Raw genomic sequence first — 18,606 nt, 5'->3', positions numbered from 1 at the left:
GGAGAGATACAAGCTCAAAGGAAGACTGGACAGGGGCATGTCGGGTATATGAGGCAGTATTACTACGAAAGTGTTGGACGTGATCAGGAAATCCCCAAAATCGAAGTCAGTAGGCCCTGATGGTCTTCCATATGAGACATATCAAAAATATTGATAGTTAGTTGCTCCACTTTTGGTGGAGATTTTCAATGGAATACGGGAGGGTCACGATCTCCCTGTTTCTATGAGGAAGGATTTCATTATATTAATTCCAAAACCGGAAAAGGATGTTTTGGGTCCTGGATCTTATCGTCCGATTTCATTGTTCAATGCGGACGCCAAGATCCTGGCCAAGATTTTGTCGCTCCATCTGAAGAGAGTAATATCATCATTGATTAAGGAGGATCAGTGTGGCTTTATACCAGGGGAGTCGACTGCAACTAATATCCGTAGATTGTTTGGGAACATGGAGACGGGGGGAGGCGAGACTAGGGGAAGCCGCTCCATCCTGTCATTAGATGCTGCAAAAGCATTTGACAGGGTGGAGTGGACCTTCCTATGGGAAGTGTTAGGTAAATATGGTTTTGGAAGGGGGTTTATTGGTTGGTTAAAAGCGCTATACAGCGGTCCTGTAGCCAGGGTTTTGGTGAATGGGATTCCAACTGAGTCCTTTTGTTTATCTCAAGGTAAGACAAGGTTGTCCTCTCTCCCCACTCATCTTTGCCTTAGTGGTTGAACCCTTGGCGGTAAGATTCGCCAGGATAAGGGAGAGGAGGGTTTTGGAGGTGGGGGAGAGGGGATAAGATATTGCTTTATGTGGATGACATATTAATTTATGTGAATAGACTTTCCTGCACTTTAGGGAGAATAATGCAGTGGATTGAAAAATTTGGAGATATGTCAGGACTTCAGATTAATTTGGAAAAAGCAACAATAATGCCTTTAGAGGAAGAGGAATTGAAGGTAGTAGGTAAAGGGGAGGCATTTAAATACTTGGGAGTGATGGTATCACAGGATATAGCCAGCTATCTGGATTTGAATTTAGTCCCATTATTAAAAAAACTGAGGGGTAAAATTTCGGAAAAAGCTCCCATTGTCAATGGTGGATAGGCTTGCCTTGTTTAAAATTATAGCACTGCCTCAGATACTCTATGTCCTTAATAACTGTCCAATCTGGGTGGAGGAAAAATGGTTCAAATTTATAGAGAGCTTGGTAAGGAACCTTATATGGTGTGGAAGAAGACCTAGGGCTAAGCTTAGTTTACTTATGTTAGAAGTTAGAGGGTACTACTTGGCGGGACAAATTTGGCATATCACTAGATGGAAGAAATTTTCGTACTTGAGGAAGATAGTTGAGGATAGGGATAGGTTTCCTTTTAATATGTGTGAAATATTGGAAGCCAAGATGTTAAGAGATATAGTAAGAGATTCGAAAATTATTAAAGGGATGAGTAAGGTATAGGAAAAGACACGTAAGAGGAGTAAGATTAGGGGATCATTAAAATTTGCTCCACTATTTAATAATGAAAATTTGAAATAAATAAATAAAATAGATCACCAAAAATGTTGGCACAGGAGAGAATTATATTATATAAATAATTTTTTTCACGAGGGTAATTTAAAAGAGTTGGAAACTATATGGCGAGAAGAGGAGGTTTCAGGAGGGGCAGTATTTAGATACTGGCAATTAAAACACGCAGTAAGAGATTCACAGGATAAGGGGATGTTTCAAGTAAATGAGTGTCCAATTTTGGAATATGTATATACAAGTCAAGGAGAAAAAGGGTTTATGTCTAAGTGTTATATATTATTAAAAGCACAAAGTGACAAAGTAGATAGAGAAAAGAATAGGGATAAGTGGGTGAGTGAACTGGGTGAAATTGAAAAGGAAGAATGGGTAGACGTTGGAAGAAGATCTCCGAAATTATCTCTTAACAACAATAATATAAGATAACACAATTTTTCATAATTAATAGATTATATTTTACGCGTAAGAAACGAGGAAAATTTAAGGTGATAGGAATACCAATTGTCCAAAATATGATAGGGAGAAGGCGGGATTTATACACCTAATATTTTGGTATCCAAGGGTGATTACATTTTGGTTTGAGGTGATCCATAATATAGAGATGGTATTGGAGGTTAGTATCCCTAGATCTCCGGCCATATGGTTGCTGGGTATATGTGATAGGATTCATAACATGGTCACAATTAAAGAACTGGTGGAAAAGTTATTCTTTGTGGCCCGTCTGATATTTGCAAGGCATTGGATGGCAGTGGAGGGACCTGACATCTTTGAATGGAAAAGTACTATATTGAAGACTATAAATTATGAATTGAGAAGTAGTTTAGAAGGTATAAATGTAAAATGATATGGGATCCATGGAGTACTACACTCTCAGATAGGGAAAAAAATATGGTACTCAGTAGAGGAGATTGAGGAAATTGAAAAGAAACTTGATTATTTATTTAGTGTGTTTGGGATGCTCCTGGGGGTTGGGGGATACGTTTTTATAGGTGGAAAAATGTGTATTAATTAATTAATATTCTTTGTTTTTCGTGTATTGCATCATTACAATAATAATAATTTAAAAAAAGAAGACTAGAATAATCATGTTTTCCATTTTGTGAACTCACAGATGATAGAGGTTATGGTGGAGTGGCTCTCCATTCCAAGTTTTGCTATAGGGCACCATGGTCACTTCGACCAACCCTGCTTCCCGTTTTGTCTTTAGGACTTGAAGAGATGTTTCTGATTCCTTCCATTGCTTAACTGCACCACCCCTGACTTTAACATGACATCCACATATTTTATACAGGGTTGGAAGATAAAAGTGCCCAACCATAGGGCAATTTCCTACCAACCTAGAATTGGGACAGCGGTTTCCGAATGCTGAATTAGAATCAATACCAGTGCACAGTATTAAATTAAAATTTACTATCACTGAACTGTTAAAGAAAAAGTTTATGCTTACGTCTAAATTGTGCACGGTACTTGTTTTTGTTGATTTTATGTTTTATAGACTTAGCTCAATCATCTATTTTTCTCTTTCAAAGTAAAGGTGATAGCATTATTACTAGGGGATGAATAGTTTTCTTCTACATCCCCTATATAAATACTTTTTGAGTTCATGGTTAGCCAATGGCCGAGGGTCAACTTTTCCCATTGCAATCAGTGGACGGCTTCCTACTGATCTTAATGGGAATCTTGAGATGGTTTGTTGCTCATGCAGTGCTGATGTAGTAAAAACAAGCATACAAAATATAATTGGCCTCATTTGTCAAAATTGTCTAATAGAAAAACTGTCCTTGTTGCTCATACCAACCAAAGCTCAATTTCTATTTCCTAAACTATCCTTGAAAAATAAAAGCTGCGCTATGATTGGTTGCTTTGGACAAAAAGACCAGTTTTCCTGTTAGACAGTTTTGATAAATGAGGGTCTCGTTTCTTGCTGAGTAAGATGCCTTCCAGTAGCAAGACCCTTTTTGATCTGTATATCGAAAAGATACCTAAAATATAAAATTATGCTGTTAAAATTATACAACCCTTGTAAGTACAGACCCACATTCAAGTAGTCAAATTGGGAAACATAAAAATAAAATACACTACGGCCGCTATTCAAGGCATTTCAGCTGATATACCAAAAAGGTCATAAAAACATTCTCAACATCCCAGTTACGTAATAATAATTCTTGGTTTCCCACCAGTTCAGTCAGTATTTTCCCATCTCTAAGCATTATTTTTCTGTTTTTGCAAGACAACTGCGGCATCTCTTTGCCATTCATTTAGCTGAACCAACACTACTATAAAATACATGTTTCTCTTAACGTTGCAATATCAGATTACATTTTTCATGGCTACGCTTTTTTTCCAGTGGTCATGCATTATTATAGTGGAAGATTACCTTAAAACATCTTCCTTCGCTGTGTAAACACTCACAAGGTAAAAATCATTTGTACTGTATGTCCAGCTCCTATTATTCTGGTGCTTTGCAAAGAGAAAGCATATTTTCATTAAATATTTATTCCCATTTTATAAAAAATTGAGAAAGAAAACAGCTCATAGAGAACGGAGGGGAGGGGGGAGAAAAAAATAAAAAATATATGACTCCAGGATGGAGAAGAGGAGAAGCTGAAGTTGTGACTATAAGCAAAATGTTCAATTAATGGCTTTCCAATCTATTTCCTAACTGAAGTTTCAAGGCAATGATTGAGTAAATGAATCAATGGCTTTGATTCTTAGTCTTTCGATCGGACTCATTAAAATATTTAAACTCCACCTTTTTTTTTCTTTTTTATTAAAAGATCAATAACCAAGGACCACGAAGAAGGGAAAAAAAAACAGTACTTCCCAAATAGAATGCATCATGACAATACGTTACTTTATGGCCATAGATTTTGATCACTCCTAATCCTGATACACATGGGTATATTATGGATCTGTCTGGTAGAGTTACGTAATGCGGCTCCCATAAAATTCTATGAGCCCGTACAGTACCTCCAAATTTTATATGGAGGAATACAGAGATTTTTTCCTCACAGATTCATGAAGGTTTTCTCAATTAGAAACATTGGGTGCCTACATATCCATAAGGATTCCATGTGCAACCATACAGGGTCCATACACGAGACTTTCCTGTAGGCATGAGCCCTAAGAATATAACCCAGATCCAGCCCATCACCACTACTACTGGATTTACCTTTTAGGAGTCAATAGGTGCACAATGAGGCTGATTTACTAATACTGTCTGAGTTTTAGAGGGTATAAGCTTAAGGCCCTTTTACACGGGCCAATGATCGGGCAAACGAGCGTTCATATAATCGCTCATTCCCGATCATTGCCCTGTGTCAACAGGGCAGTAATCAGCCGATGATCGGCTGATCGTATTGTTTATGCTGCAAGAAATATTATTGTTGTAATTATTATTGATGGAAATGCATGGGACGAGCGATCGTAGTAATGATCGCTCGTTTCCATACATTACTGACCATAGCTCCTTGTGAAAGGACCAAACGAGCACCGATCAACGAGTTGTCTCATTGATCGGAGCTTATTGTTATGGCCCATATTGGCAGGTGTAATAGGACCCTTAGGCCAGTCAGACAGAAGATGTGTCAAATGTCTCAAAGTGGTTCATGCATGTATGATAAATTTATCGCATTTCGACAGGCTAGAAATTTTCCCTTCATTATACCACCTACACGTTGGATTACTTTGTGCCATATTTTTTTTGCCAAAATTTAAGCTAGAATTCTGGCACATTTTGAATAGTAAATTTGTCTATAATTTTAGTCTCTGTCCATTTAGCAGACCACACCTTACAACATGTATGCCTTTAAAATGTTTGTCCGCCATTACAAAATAAAACAGAAGATTGTGGTGCGCTCCTCACAACATCCGGTACCCTCTGGAGACTGGCCCTTAGACCACCCTGAATGTACTCCTCTCACCCCCACAGCACTATGATCACCTAATTAATTATCTGGATGCAAAAATGCTGCAGTCACTGGAACTGGAACTGTTGCCACTTGCCATCCATAAGCATTGGCATTGGGACGCTTACATTGTGTTGAGTGATATGCCAATGAATGTAGTCCTCATTAAACTTTGCATGAGGTGCATTACTATCTGTCTATAGTTGCAGAGTAGCCCGAGTCTTAAAGGGGTTGTATGAAAAAGTGTCTGTTTCTTTTTTCTAGAAATAGCTCCACACTTGAACATAGGTTGCGACTGGTATTGCAGGTCAGTCCTATTCCCTTGATGAGCTGCAATACCAGACACAAGCCATAGACAAAACTGTAAAAAAGCCCCTTGTTTTCTTATCTCACACAACCTTTAAATCAAACTAGCACAGAAATAAAACAAATACGTAAAGTAAGCAAATACATGTACGTTTGTGTTGCAAACTTTCCTTCGGAGCAGAATAACCTTGGAGCCTGCACTGATGATAGCAGAAGAGGATCTCCGCTTTTCAATCTCTCATGCCCTCATTAAACAAGGCACACTTTGATCACTGCCAAGTTTCAGAGGTGCCACAACAAGAGAGGGATGAATTTCCCGTACTACTGATTTCAGTAATAAAACAAATTATCTATTTTTGGAAGGGGGTTAACAAGAAAGTATTGTGTATTTGGGACTAATTGATTGGATTAGCGTTTCTACCTGTCTAAAAGGTCACTTCCTAATAGGAGTATAATTCCTTCTCTCCTGGGTCTGGAGCATTACTTACAGCAATACATTATGGCTAAGCTGTTGCTTCTCTACTTATTCTTCTAGGTAAAAAGCTAATTTAAAGTCTTTTATTTTTGGGTGTCCATGTTTTATAACAGAATTCCTGAATGCCTTTATAAAATTAAGATGGTAAATTATATTCCGCCAGTAGTTTTACTTACCGATAGATAAGACCATGCAATATGAATGAAAAAGAACATCATTTATTTTAGTATATATATATATATATATATATATATATATATATATATATATATGTGTGTGTGTGTGTGTGTGTGTGTGTGTGTGTGTGTGTAAAAAATACTATAACAATTAGCAAACTAAATGAAAAATATTAACAACTATGTACTTATAAGTAAACTAGACACATGTTTAAGGCGCATAGTGTTGGGGGCAGCTAGGGAATGCATGACCAAATCCATAATGGAGTCGGAATGTAGAGTAGTATGAGATCACTATGATAAAGATGGTTGTCATGTATAGGGTAGAAGGAGTTTTCACCATAATGATAATAGAGGGGGTGTTTGGGGTGATAGGACTTCTGACCATAGCAATAGTGGAGAAGTATAAGATAGAAGGACATCCATAGAGGAGGAGTGTAGGGCGGAAGGACATCACCATAACATAATTGCAGGAAAATAATAGGTAGTAGGACCTATCCCATGGTAATAGAGGGTCTGGTAGCAGGACATATCATCAAATAATATGATAGAATAAGGTAGAGGAGGATAGGGCAGTAGTATATATCATCATAAAAGTAATAAAGTGAAGTCATTCCAGACTGCCACTCACAACTGTTAAAGGAACACTCTGGGCAAAACAGATACCCTGCGTTATGCCTAGTACTGGACCTAAAAGGGTAGGGCATGATACAGGGAACACCAAAAAGAGAATTCTTGTGTCATGCTCCGCCCCCTAAATCCCTGCACTAGGCATAATGCAGAGCATTAGTATTACCTGGAGTGTTCTTTTCCTTTACCTGGGTCAGAGATTTGTCTTGCTGCCCTGTATCTAAATACGCTGGGCAAGGCAGTGTGGCTTGTTGGCACCCCATCCTGGAACCCCACACGCCCTGCCTCCCACTCCTAGCTACACTCCTAGTCCACATAATTCTGGAGCAACTTTTTTTAGTAATTCCAAGGAAAGAATCCAATGCTTCTTTTTTAATTCTCTCCTATTGTTCTCTAAGCGCTCCGGCATATCAAACTCCAGCTGGAACCCGTCTATCTTCTCCAATTATGTAAATGCAGACTACAAAGATTAGCAATAGTTAGACAAGCCTAAATCCAATACCTGAACTCGAAAGCTACTTCAGACTTCACAACAGTCTTATTTTTCTTCATTGAGGGGGAGGAAATAAATGTATTTATCAAAGTGATGCACGGTGGCCTTCTGAAATTATGTGAGACACTCTGTTATTGTCACTTGACAGATGACTGTAGCTTCACCTGCCACTCTCTAAAATGATCCACAGCTGAAAATGATTGCATATTGGCTACACATACTATAGACCAAAATAGCAGGACTGTGCCTGGGGCTGCTAAGAAGACAGAAAACCCCTCCAGATCTAAGTAGCCCCTATGAACCCATCCACAGAAATCATTGTTTATTCATCTAAAGACCCTTTGTCATTGTTCCGAAGATCTTGTCCCCTTCAGCATGACATAACTACATAGAAGTTTATCTTAGGATATTACATTTTTTGTTGGTACGGCTAAGCATGATAGTCATTTTTCTTTGATTATTGTCCTGGTGGGGGGTGGGGAGGTCGTGTGACTGATTTTATGTCTGTCCTAATATGCATGGGCAGAATTGTCAGGGTGAACCTGTGACATGGGTGTGAGATCTGTCTCTATGTAAGAAAGAACTTGGTTTGGCACACTACGAGATGATGTCACGTAAAGTGAGCCTCATACATGTCACTCCCTACAACTTGTCTTCCAAATTTCACTTGCTCCATATATGCAATAGAAAGCTTAACGTTAAGTCATGAGTAACCACCAGAGATCTGTAGAGTTGGCTTGTATAATATACTACACAGGTTATATAGGATTACATTCAATTTCGGCATGTTACCCACATCCAGACTTTCGACATTGTGAGATGTGATGCAGTTTTTTGTTTTTTTATTATTATTATTGGGGAGGTATACAAATTTTAACCCCTTGCAGCCATTTTTCAGATTTTCACTTTTTCCTCCCCACCTTCCAAAAGCCATAACTTTTTCATTTTTCCGTCGATATAGTCCTATGAGGGTTTGATTTTTGCAGGGCGAGTTGTAGTTTTTTGTAGCACCATTTATTGTACCATATAATGTACTAGGAAACAGGACAAAAAAGTATTTTTGGGGTAGAAAATAAAAAAAACTACGATTCCCTCTTGTTTTTTGCACTTCGTTTTTACGGAATCTCCCCTGCAATTAAAACAACATGTTAATATTTATTCTGTGGGTTAATACGATCACGGCGATACCAAATTTATATTAGTTTTTTTTATATTTTACTACTTTTACACAGAAAAAACTGTGAAAAATAAAATGTAGTCATAACTTTTTTATTTTTCTATTGATTAAGTGGTATGAGGGCTTATTTTGGGGTACATATCTGGTTTTTATCATTTTTTATTTCATTTTTTGTGGGAGATGAGGTGACCAAAAAATAGCGATACTGGCATTTAATTTTTTTTATGGCGTTCACCGTGCGGGTTAAATAATGATTGTAATAATACAGACTTTTACGGATGCGGCGATACCAATTATGTTTATTTATTATTTTTTTTACAATGTTCTAAGGGGAAAATTGCAAAAGGGTTTTTTTTTGAACTATCAATATTTTTTTTTTGGACATAAAAAAATAACTTTATTTCACTGATTTTTATTTTTTGTATTAGTCCCCCTAGGGGACTTCAACCAGCGATTGTTTGATCGCTTGCACTGTATACTGCACTAATGTATTGCAGTATATCGTCTTTCTGAAAGGCTTTTTTTTAAGCTCTGCCAGAACACAAAGATCAGACCTGGGGGCCTTCATTAGGCCGCCAGGCTGCCATAGCAACCATCGCCACCCCAGTGCATTGCGGAAGAGGGGGCGCGATGAGCTGCTAGAGGGGGTCGCCCCCTCTTTCCAACTATTTAAATGCTGCAGTCACATTTAATGGGTTAAACGAGCGTAATCGCTTTCAAGCGCAATCCCGCTCGTTACTGTGAAGTGTCGGCTGTGACATGCAGCCAACACCCGCATTGTATGGAGCTGGCTCAGCCCAGGAGCCCGCTCCGTATTTCCCCTACCTGGCTATGACGTATTGATACGTCAACTGTCAGGAAGGGGTTAAACAAATTGGGGGTAATAATATAAAAATTGTGTTCTTCTAATCACAATTCTTCTAATCATTTGTAATACATTTTATCTGCCCTAGTTTTCATAGTTTAGTTTACAGCTCAACAGGAAAAAACAATCTGAATAGACAGTGGTTGTCTCGAAGGGACTTCTGGATTCCCCTGCATAGAGTAGACACAGAGATGTTGGTTCAAAAGTATAGTAGAAATAAAACAAGGGCATCTATAAGAGCACAAAGGGTTAAACTAGTGGCTATTAAGCCCTCAATGTACAGAACTTGACACTGTATTTTGCGCCTGGTATCCATCTGAAAAGGACTTTAGGTGTTAATAGGTTTAGAACTTTGTAGGTGTTGTTTATGAAAAACTTTTTATCATGGTATGAGGCTGAACATTTTGGAATGATCTAAAAAACTATATTTTGTGTTATTTTTATTCATAGTGATAGATAAATATGAGGCAGATAGATAGATAGAAATAAAGGAAATAAGAGCAGCACCAAATAATAATAGTCAATGGTAGGTGCAGAACCCACGACTTGTAGCCTGCAATCCTTAGGTATGCATTAATAAGAAAATAGGCAGCGATCCAAAAAATAAGTAAAAAAAAGTCTGGACTTTATTAGCCCACGTGCAACGTTTCAGTCCTTGTGTTGAGGACCTTTTTCAAGCCTTTCCTGGACACAAGAACTAAGGACGTATTAGGGCTTGTCCGCACGTAACAGAATTGCTGCGTATATTCTGTCCGGAATTGAGGACGGAAAATATGCAGCGGAATACAGTAGCAGGGTAGAGGGTGAGATTTAACAAATCTCATCCACACGCTGTGTAAAATTTCCGTCCAGAAATTCACCTGCAGTTCTTTTTTGTTTTTGTTTCGCAGCATGTCAATTCCTGCTGCAGAAAGTGGATGGAATTGCTGCATTTTTCAGAGGAAATGTCACCATCTCACAGTGTAATGATGGGGGTAGGGAAACAGACAAGTGAGCCCTAATCTATCCGCCACTCAGTCCCTGCCTACTTGCAACGAACCGCCCTAGGCGACGGGGTACAACTGGGCGACGGTCCCTACGCTCAGTAAGTGCATGACAGACAAACAGACAAGGGTACACAGAAGCTAAGTGAAATGGGGCAGTTGCCCACGGCAACACCGTGAGCTACAAGAGTGGTGAACGAGCCGAGTCAAAACAGGAGTGTACGAGGTACCAAACGCAGAGCAGGAGAGTAGTGAACAAGTCGAGTCAAACCAGGAGTGTACGAGGTACCAAACGCAGAGCAGGAGAGTAGTCAGTAAGCCAGGGTCAGTATGAAGCAGGGTCAAATAGTTCAGAAGCTGCAGCAGGGCCAGGAAACCAAACGAGAAGAATCACAAGCAAGGAGGAACAGGAAAGGCAGGTATAAAAAGGGCGGGAGCTAGCTCCGTCTGGCCAGGCTGCGATAGGCTCTCCCACTCCTAAGCCTGCCATCCTGAGTGGTGGAAGATGGAGTCAGTCTCACAGACATAGAAGCAGGTGCAGACTGATTACCTATGGGCGTTTACACAGAAGCTGTGCCTGGCAGATCCTTTACACACAGACTTGAAAATAACGCAGCAAAATCCGCACCATTTTCTGCAGTAAAAACCACAGGAGTGTCTGCTAGTTTTAGCGGAAATGCTGCAGAAATTTTCTGAAGCAATAACGTTACGTGTGAGCAAGTGCTCAGTCCTTGTGCCCAGGAAAGGCTTGAAAAAGGTCAAACTTAATTCCAAACTTTTTTTTACTGATTTTTTTGAGTGCTGCCTATTTTCTTATTAATGCTTACCTAAGGATTGCAGGCTACAAATCGTGGGTTCTGCACCTACCATTGACTATTATTATTTGGTGATGCTCTGATTTCCTTTATTTGTATCTATTAGTATTATTTTTTTTACTTATTGTATTAGATATATAGATTTTTGAGATAGATAGATAGATAGTCTTTCATGCTGCATTCATTACATTATCATTATATTGACAGTTAATTGCAATAAGGGTCATGTATAGCTCTGCTATATATTTGCAATATTCTGAGACAGTATATAATTATATGTTATAAAAAAAAAATAGCATTTTCTGTACTTATCTTTTGGAAACAGACATTATCCTGATTAGAGGATAATTTATAATATTTTTTATTTTAGAAATACTGTTAATCTGTTTGGTTATATAATTGAATGTTAAGCTTGGTGTCAATTTCTCAAAATATTCTTTACCAATCCTTAAGAACGGGGAGGAAATTAGTTTCCCATGCATGATGTGGAAGATTAGGATTTTAAGAATGAGGATCGGATGATATCTTTGCATAGATCAACAGAAAAATAAGCAGAGGCTTAGAATGAATGATTATTGGCATGTGAGATTGTGAGAGGAAATGGATCCAAATGTAGATTATATATTACTATAGGAATAATAACTGTCAAAGGGTCCGTAAAATGAATGACTATTACAGGGCCTACAGAGGATGGTATGAACCCATTATGTTGCCAACGGTTTTGGCATAGAGCTAAACTAGTGAGCGAAGTCTAAGGAATAGCTAGGTGTTCACCCTTTACCCTTCCCCTGGTTGCTACTTCCAGAGTAGTCTCTGTTGTCAACAGTCGACGTGGACAGGAAAGGTTCATCAGGCAAGATTTAGTAGGGTCTGATACTAGCATAGGGCAGGCGATAGACGTTTACTCGCGGTTAGTAAAGTCAGAGGTGATGGCAGGCAGCAAACAGGTGAGGTCACGTTCAGGCAGGGTCGATAACAGAAAATCCAAATCCAAGCCTCATGTTAATACCACTAACAAGGTAGAGTATGGAACCTAATTGCTCAGGAATGGAGTAATGCGGGAGGTACCCTGTTATACAAAGGAAAGATGGGTATAATTTGGCATGCGCTAGCCCTTTAAGAGCAGAGAGGTCAGTGCACGTGTTCCCTAAAGGCAGCAGAGAGAGCCAGGAAGAGAGCACCAGAGGAATGGGAGACCGCGAGCAGAGCGGAGTAAAGGAGAGACACGACGCTGGGTGCCACACCATTGATGTCATTGATATTGGAAGATGCTTCAACGTTAAACTTTGACTCCTAGTCTATGAATAAGAGGGATTACATTTAAATATAGACTAGGACCCTTCTAGAGACCATGACTTCCAAATATTTGAAGGATGAATTATACTCAATATCCTGAAGTGGAGTATCCAAAGAATATGCAACTGGGTCAATTGGAAACAGAAGAGACTACTGCCAATTTATTAAAAAGCAAAATAACCAAATTTATCAAAGATATTGCAATGTCGGGGTAGGGAGACAGACAGGGGAGCCCTAATCTACCCGCCACTCAGTCCCTGCCTACTTGCACGGCCCATCCTAGGCGACGGCGTACAATTGGGCGACGGTCCCTACGCTCAATAAGTGAACGACAGACAAACAGACAAGGGTACACAGAAGCTAAGGGAAATGGTACAGTTGCCCACGGCAACACCGTGAGCAACAAGAGTAGTGAACGAGCCGAGTCAAACCAGGAGTGTATGAGGTACCAAACGCAGAGCAGGAGAGTAGTCAGTAAAGCCAAGGTCAATTAGAAGCAGAGGTCAATAGTACTAGCAGGAACAGCAGAGCCAGGAAACCAGACAGAATCACAGGCAAAGGAATAGCAGGAAATGAAGGTATAAATACACCGAGGGCGGGAGCTAGCTCCATCTAGCCAGGCTGTAATAGGTTCTCCCACTCCTCAGCCTACCAGCCTGAGTGGTAGCAGATCGAGTCACTCTATCAGACCTCAGAGCAGATGCAGACTGATTAACCACGGGCGTCGACACAGAAGCTGTGTCTGGCAGATCCTTTACAGATATTCATACTAATCAGAATAGCTTTTGTAATATTGCCTAAATCCCTCTATCTCTCTTCGTTTTAATAATGAATGCAAAAGGCTCGATAGCCAGCGCAAAAAGAAGGGGGGATAGGGAACAACCCTGCTGTAATGAATCGGGGTAGGGAGACGACAGGTTAGCCCTAATCTACCCGCAACTCAGTCCCTGCCTACTTGCACGGCCCGTCCTAAGTGACGGCGTACAACTGGCTCAATAAGTGCAAGACAGACAACACAAGACAAGGGCACACAGAAGCAAAGGGGAGTAGGGGCAGTTGTCCACGGAAAACCGTGAGCAACAGGCAGTGGTGAACGAGCCGAATCAAACCAGGAGAGTACGTAGTAGCAAAACAGAGCAGTAGACTAGTCAGGCAAGCCAGGGTCAAAAAGTTACAGCGGTCAATCAGGTAAATAGCAGGAATAGCAGAGCCAGGAAACAAGAGAATCACAGGCAAGGAAAATGCTGCAAGTGAGGGTATAAATAGACCAAGGGCGGGAGCTAGAACCGTTAGGCCAAGCTGTGATAGGTTCTCCCTCTCCTCAGCCTGCAAGCCTGAGTGGTAACAGATCGCGTCACTCTAGCAGACCTTGGAGCTGATGAAGGCTGATTAACCCCGGGCGTCGACACAGAACCTGTGTCAGGCAAACCCTTTACACCTGCTATGTCCCTCTGGATAGACCAAAAAGAAGGGATATTTCCCAATTAATAATCACCATGGTCTTTGGATCTGCATACTAAAACTTTATTCAAGAAATAAAATTATGACCAAAGCTGAATTTCCCTAACACAACCCAAAACAATTTCCATTCAATAGAGTTAAACTGTTTTGACGCATTGATTAACCCAATTCACCTGACATAAAACCACATTTGTCATAATGGACCAGTCAAGCAATAACTTTATTAAGTCTTGTCGAGAAGGACCTTGGCCAATAATTTACGATCACAATTGATCAAGGTAATAGGTCTTCAGGACTTTGCCAGAAGCGGATTCTCATCAGGCTTTAACATAAGCCCAATCAATGCCTCCTTCATAGATTCCAATAGGGCCCTCTTAACAAGGCAAAAGCTGCACATCTGCAATATCTGAAGAAATACATCTTATATTCCCTATACACTTCCAAAGGGATCCCATCAATACCAGGTGACTTGTTTATCGAAATAGCCGTTTTGTATTTCCTCCAAGGAAATTGGTTGATCTAACAATTCTCTCAGGACAGTGGATCGAAATAGAGCTCAACAATACAGCATGTCGATTGGCGCTAGTTTGCTTCATTGACAGTATGGGGACGAATAATCGTTGATTTGATTCTACGTCCTCATACATTTTGCATCCCCGGTTTACACAAAGAGATTTGCTACTGATTAGCGACAATTTTTTTGGCCACATAAATGATCCGATCAGCCGACTCACTAACTGCCCTGTTTACACTAATTCTCCCGATCATTGATCCTTGTAAAAGGGCCCTTACATAGTACATCTTATTTAATGCCACCTACTACTTGAAAGTGATATTTCAAGTCCTGTTGGTGTTTTTCAAACTATCTTAATAAAGTTTTACATTTTTAAAGAATATATATATATAGACCTCCAAGCCTTCCTGCATACTGTCATACCCTCACACCATAGGAAAGAATTAGTGATTGTCTACAGGATATGTGAAGTAAAGTTTCTATGTAAGTGGATCAAATGCTAAATGATTTATTTCAGAATCCACAAACACATATATCCACTTTGATGTGAAGGGCCCCAAGTGCATTGAGGTGCACGGCGCTCGGCCTTTCCCACCAGATAATGTACGTCAATCTCAGGTAGCTTTTCGAGCCCTCAGGCAAATCACCTTGTTTGTGTACTTCTATGGACGATCTAGGAAGAAAATGGTTAATTGTTATTTTATTTCTTTGTTTGTCTTCTCTACTTCCTTAAAAGTTGTTCCAGAGCTCTTAAATATTTAAATACAATTGTCAGACAAAGGACAAAAGTACAAAAATAAGTTTAATTTCTATTCTTGTATCTGTGAGGGAAGTGCCTTCTAATCGAATGCAGGGGATCTGGAGTTATCATCACTGTGTATGTACCCAGAGGCAAAAATTGAAGTTCCCAGGCCCCAAGGTAAATTCTGTAACAGGGCCCCACCACCTAAGTGCCATTTATAATACTAGTTTTTTATGTGGCAGAACGGTCTTTGGGCCCCACAAGCACCAGGGCCGGCGTGCGACTGCTACCTCCGCAACCCCTATAGCTTTGTCCCTGTATTAGCCTTTATTTGTCTAAGTTAGGATTTACTAGAGGTTCAAGGTGACTTCTAAAATAAAACTTGAAATAAAGGAGACCTCCAGTAGAAATTAGAGTATCCCATTGTCATTATTCATTAGAGAGTCCTTCAGAATAAGCAGCCATTTGGGTCAAACCTCCAGATGACCACAGTCCTAAGAAGACCGGAATTTGAGGGACATCACATTCACTAGAAGGGGCTTTGTGTGGAATTAAGCAACCATCATTTCCCCCCCAGGACCAGAGAGTAAGCAAAATGGCCACTGCACCCTAGTGGTGAAGCCATGATACCAATCAAGGGTTCTTCTAAGTATTTGCTGCAGGAGCCAAAAAGTGAAATGGTGCCTATCATCTCCAAATTGAAAAAGATGGAGGATTGGACTGGATTTATCAACATACTGCCCGACATTGACTGCAAACTGTCATATAAGTTTAACAACTAAGTAGGTACCTGCTTATCATAATAAAGTAGGCGCTTGCTTACTATTTTTTTTAAATAGATAGATATAATGTGCCTTTGAAGATGAGTATGTAGAGGCTTGGCATTGGGCTTCACATCTACCTGGCAGAGTTCTTGGTTAGTTTACTTTGTACTAATATTGTTTTTAAGATATACGTAGGATACGTCTTTTCTAATAATCAACTGTACCTTCAGAGCGATTACATATTATTTAATGGGTATCCAACTATAAATACAGTATTACAGGTGGTGATGTCTTCTATACACTGCACACCGAGAAGAGGAAAATCCTGCTCTCCAGTCTCTATCTATCACATATATAGAAGCAGGAACATGGAGGGGTTATACAGCAGTAATAAGCAGTGTAGCTGTGAATCCATCACTAGTAGGGTCGGACTGGCACACCAAAGAACCAGAGGATCCTCCGGTGGGCCCAAGTATTAACACAATAATGGGCCTTAAATGTCCTGCAGAAGACAACCCCATTTGAAGATCTTTGGAGTCAATCAATTGCCACTAGGGTCTATTTCTTATGGGATTATTCACACATTACCTATAAGACTTTATTGATTAAATATCCTATGTGTACAATGATAACAACAAGGACTATGATGCGATTAACCCCTTAATGACCAGCCTATTTTAAACCTTAATGACCAAGCAATTTTTTACGTTTTTCCATCGTCGCATTCCAAGAGCTATAACTCTTTTATTTTTGCGTCAACATAGCTGTATAAGGTCTTGTTTTTTGCGGGACAAGTTGTATTTTTTAATAGCACCATTTTGAGGTACATATTATTTATTGATTAACTTTTATTAACTTTTTTTGGGGGGGAATAGAAAAAAACCTGAAAAGTTTGCCACGCTTTTTCGCGTCTTAAATCTACGCCGTTTACCGTGTGATATAAATAACACAATAACTTTATTCAGCGGGTTGTTACGATTGCAATGATACCAAATTTGTATAGTTTTTGTATGTTTTACTACTTTTACACAGGAAAAACACTTTTTTTTCAAAATTATTTGTTTTTGTGTCTACATGTTTGAATGGCCGTAACGTTTTTATTGTTCCGCCGATGCAGTTGTATGAGGGCTTTTTTTTTGCGGGAAGACTTGTCGTTTTTATTGGTACCATTTTGGAGTAGATGCGACTTTTTGATCACTTTTTATTAAAAAATTTTAAGTCAGGATTCACAGAAAACAGCAATTTTTCCATAGTTTTTTATTACATTTTTTACGGCGTTCACCGTGCGGGTTAAATAATGTAATAGATTTGTAGTCGGGGTCGTTACGGACGCGGCGATACCAAATATACGTATCTTTTTTTAATTTATTTTGGTTTTTTAATAGTAAAGCATTTTGTAAGGGGAAAAGCTGGGTTTTTCATTTTTTTTCAATTTTTTTTTAAAAATTAACTTTATTAAACTTTTTTTTTACTTTTTTACTAGTCCCACTAGGGGACTTCACTATGCGATTGTCCGATTACATTTATAATACACTGCAATACTTTTGTATTGCAGTGTATTACTGCCTGTCCGTTTAAAACGGACAGGCATCTGCTGATCATGCCAGAGGCATTCATGAGGCAGGCATTCATGACAGGCAGACCTGGTGGCCTTTATTAGGCCCCTGGCTGCCATAGAAGACACAGACACTCGGCGCTCTTATCGCCGGGTGTCGGTGGGAGAGAGAGGGAGCTCCGTCCCTCTCTCCAAAACCATTCAGATGCGGTGCTCGCTATTGCGCACCGCATCTGAGGGGTTAAACATGTGAGATCGATACTTATATCGATCTCACACGGCAGAGCAGGGACGCCCCCAGCCCTCAGCTACGTCTAGCAGCTGAGAGCAGGGAGATTTGACGGCTCCCTGCTCTGTATACTTATCCTGATGCAGTGCCGTAAAAAGGCATATGCATCAAAATAAAGCCCGTTAGTGGCCGCCGTTAAAAGGCGTATTGGCGGTCACTAACGGGTTAAAAGTGGACATGTACATGTTCTATATAGATGGACGGTGGGCCCTCAGATTCATTTCCTCTGGTGTGCCGGAGGAATTCCAGTCCGTCACTGAGCACTAGTGTGAGATATAACACTTACTAGAAGCTGTAGCAGTGTATTTCTCTGCCTCTCTCACTCTGCTTGTGCTTATTCCTCCCCTCTCCATACATTTCTATAGGCAGCTGTAGCCTGATCCCTCAGTGATAGTCCATCTTCTCCAAGACAAGACGAAGAAAGCAGTAAATTCCGAGTAAGTGAACAGTTAGGCGGGAGATGGGGAAGAAAAGGAGCATGATAAGTGGAGAAAGAGGCAATTTTCTCTGTGATATATAACAAAGTTTGTTATATGCGCTTATAGTATTGATTTATGCAAAGTTTGTTAAGGGTCTGGTGCCTTTTTAGAGCTCATGGGCTTCAATGCAACATCTGTGCTAAACTATAACCCGGCATTGACAATGGTCCA

General features: G+C 39.8%; 1 long non-coding RNA gene across 1 annotated transcript in view; it reads left to right on the top strand.

The window, feature by feature from the left end:
• Positions 1-18,394, top strand: part of LOC142664146 (uncharacterized) — a 31,881-nt gene extending 13,487 nt beyond the window's left edge. Inside the window, exon 4 of the long non-coding RNA XR_012851209.1 lies at positions 18,322-18,394. This is a non-coding gene — a long non-coding RNA (uncharacterized LOC142664146). The remainder of the gene's footprint in view (positions 1-18,321) is intronic.
• The last annotated feature ends 212 nt before the right edge of the window (positions 18,395-18,606 follow it).

This window comes from Rhinoderma darwinii, chromosome 11, assembly GCF_050947455.1.
Source record: "Rhinoderma darwinii isolate aRhiDar2 chromosome 11, aRhiDar2.hap1, whole genome shotgun sequence".
Classification (NCBI taxonomy): domain Eukaryota; kingdom Metazoa; phylum Chordata; class Amphibia; order Anura; family Rhinodermatidae; genus Rhinoderma; species Rhinoderma darwinii.
The sequence above is the reverse complement of the archived record's forward strand: the minus strand, read 5'-3'. Positions and strand labels throughout refer to the sequence as shown.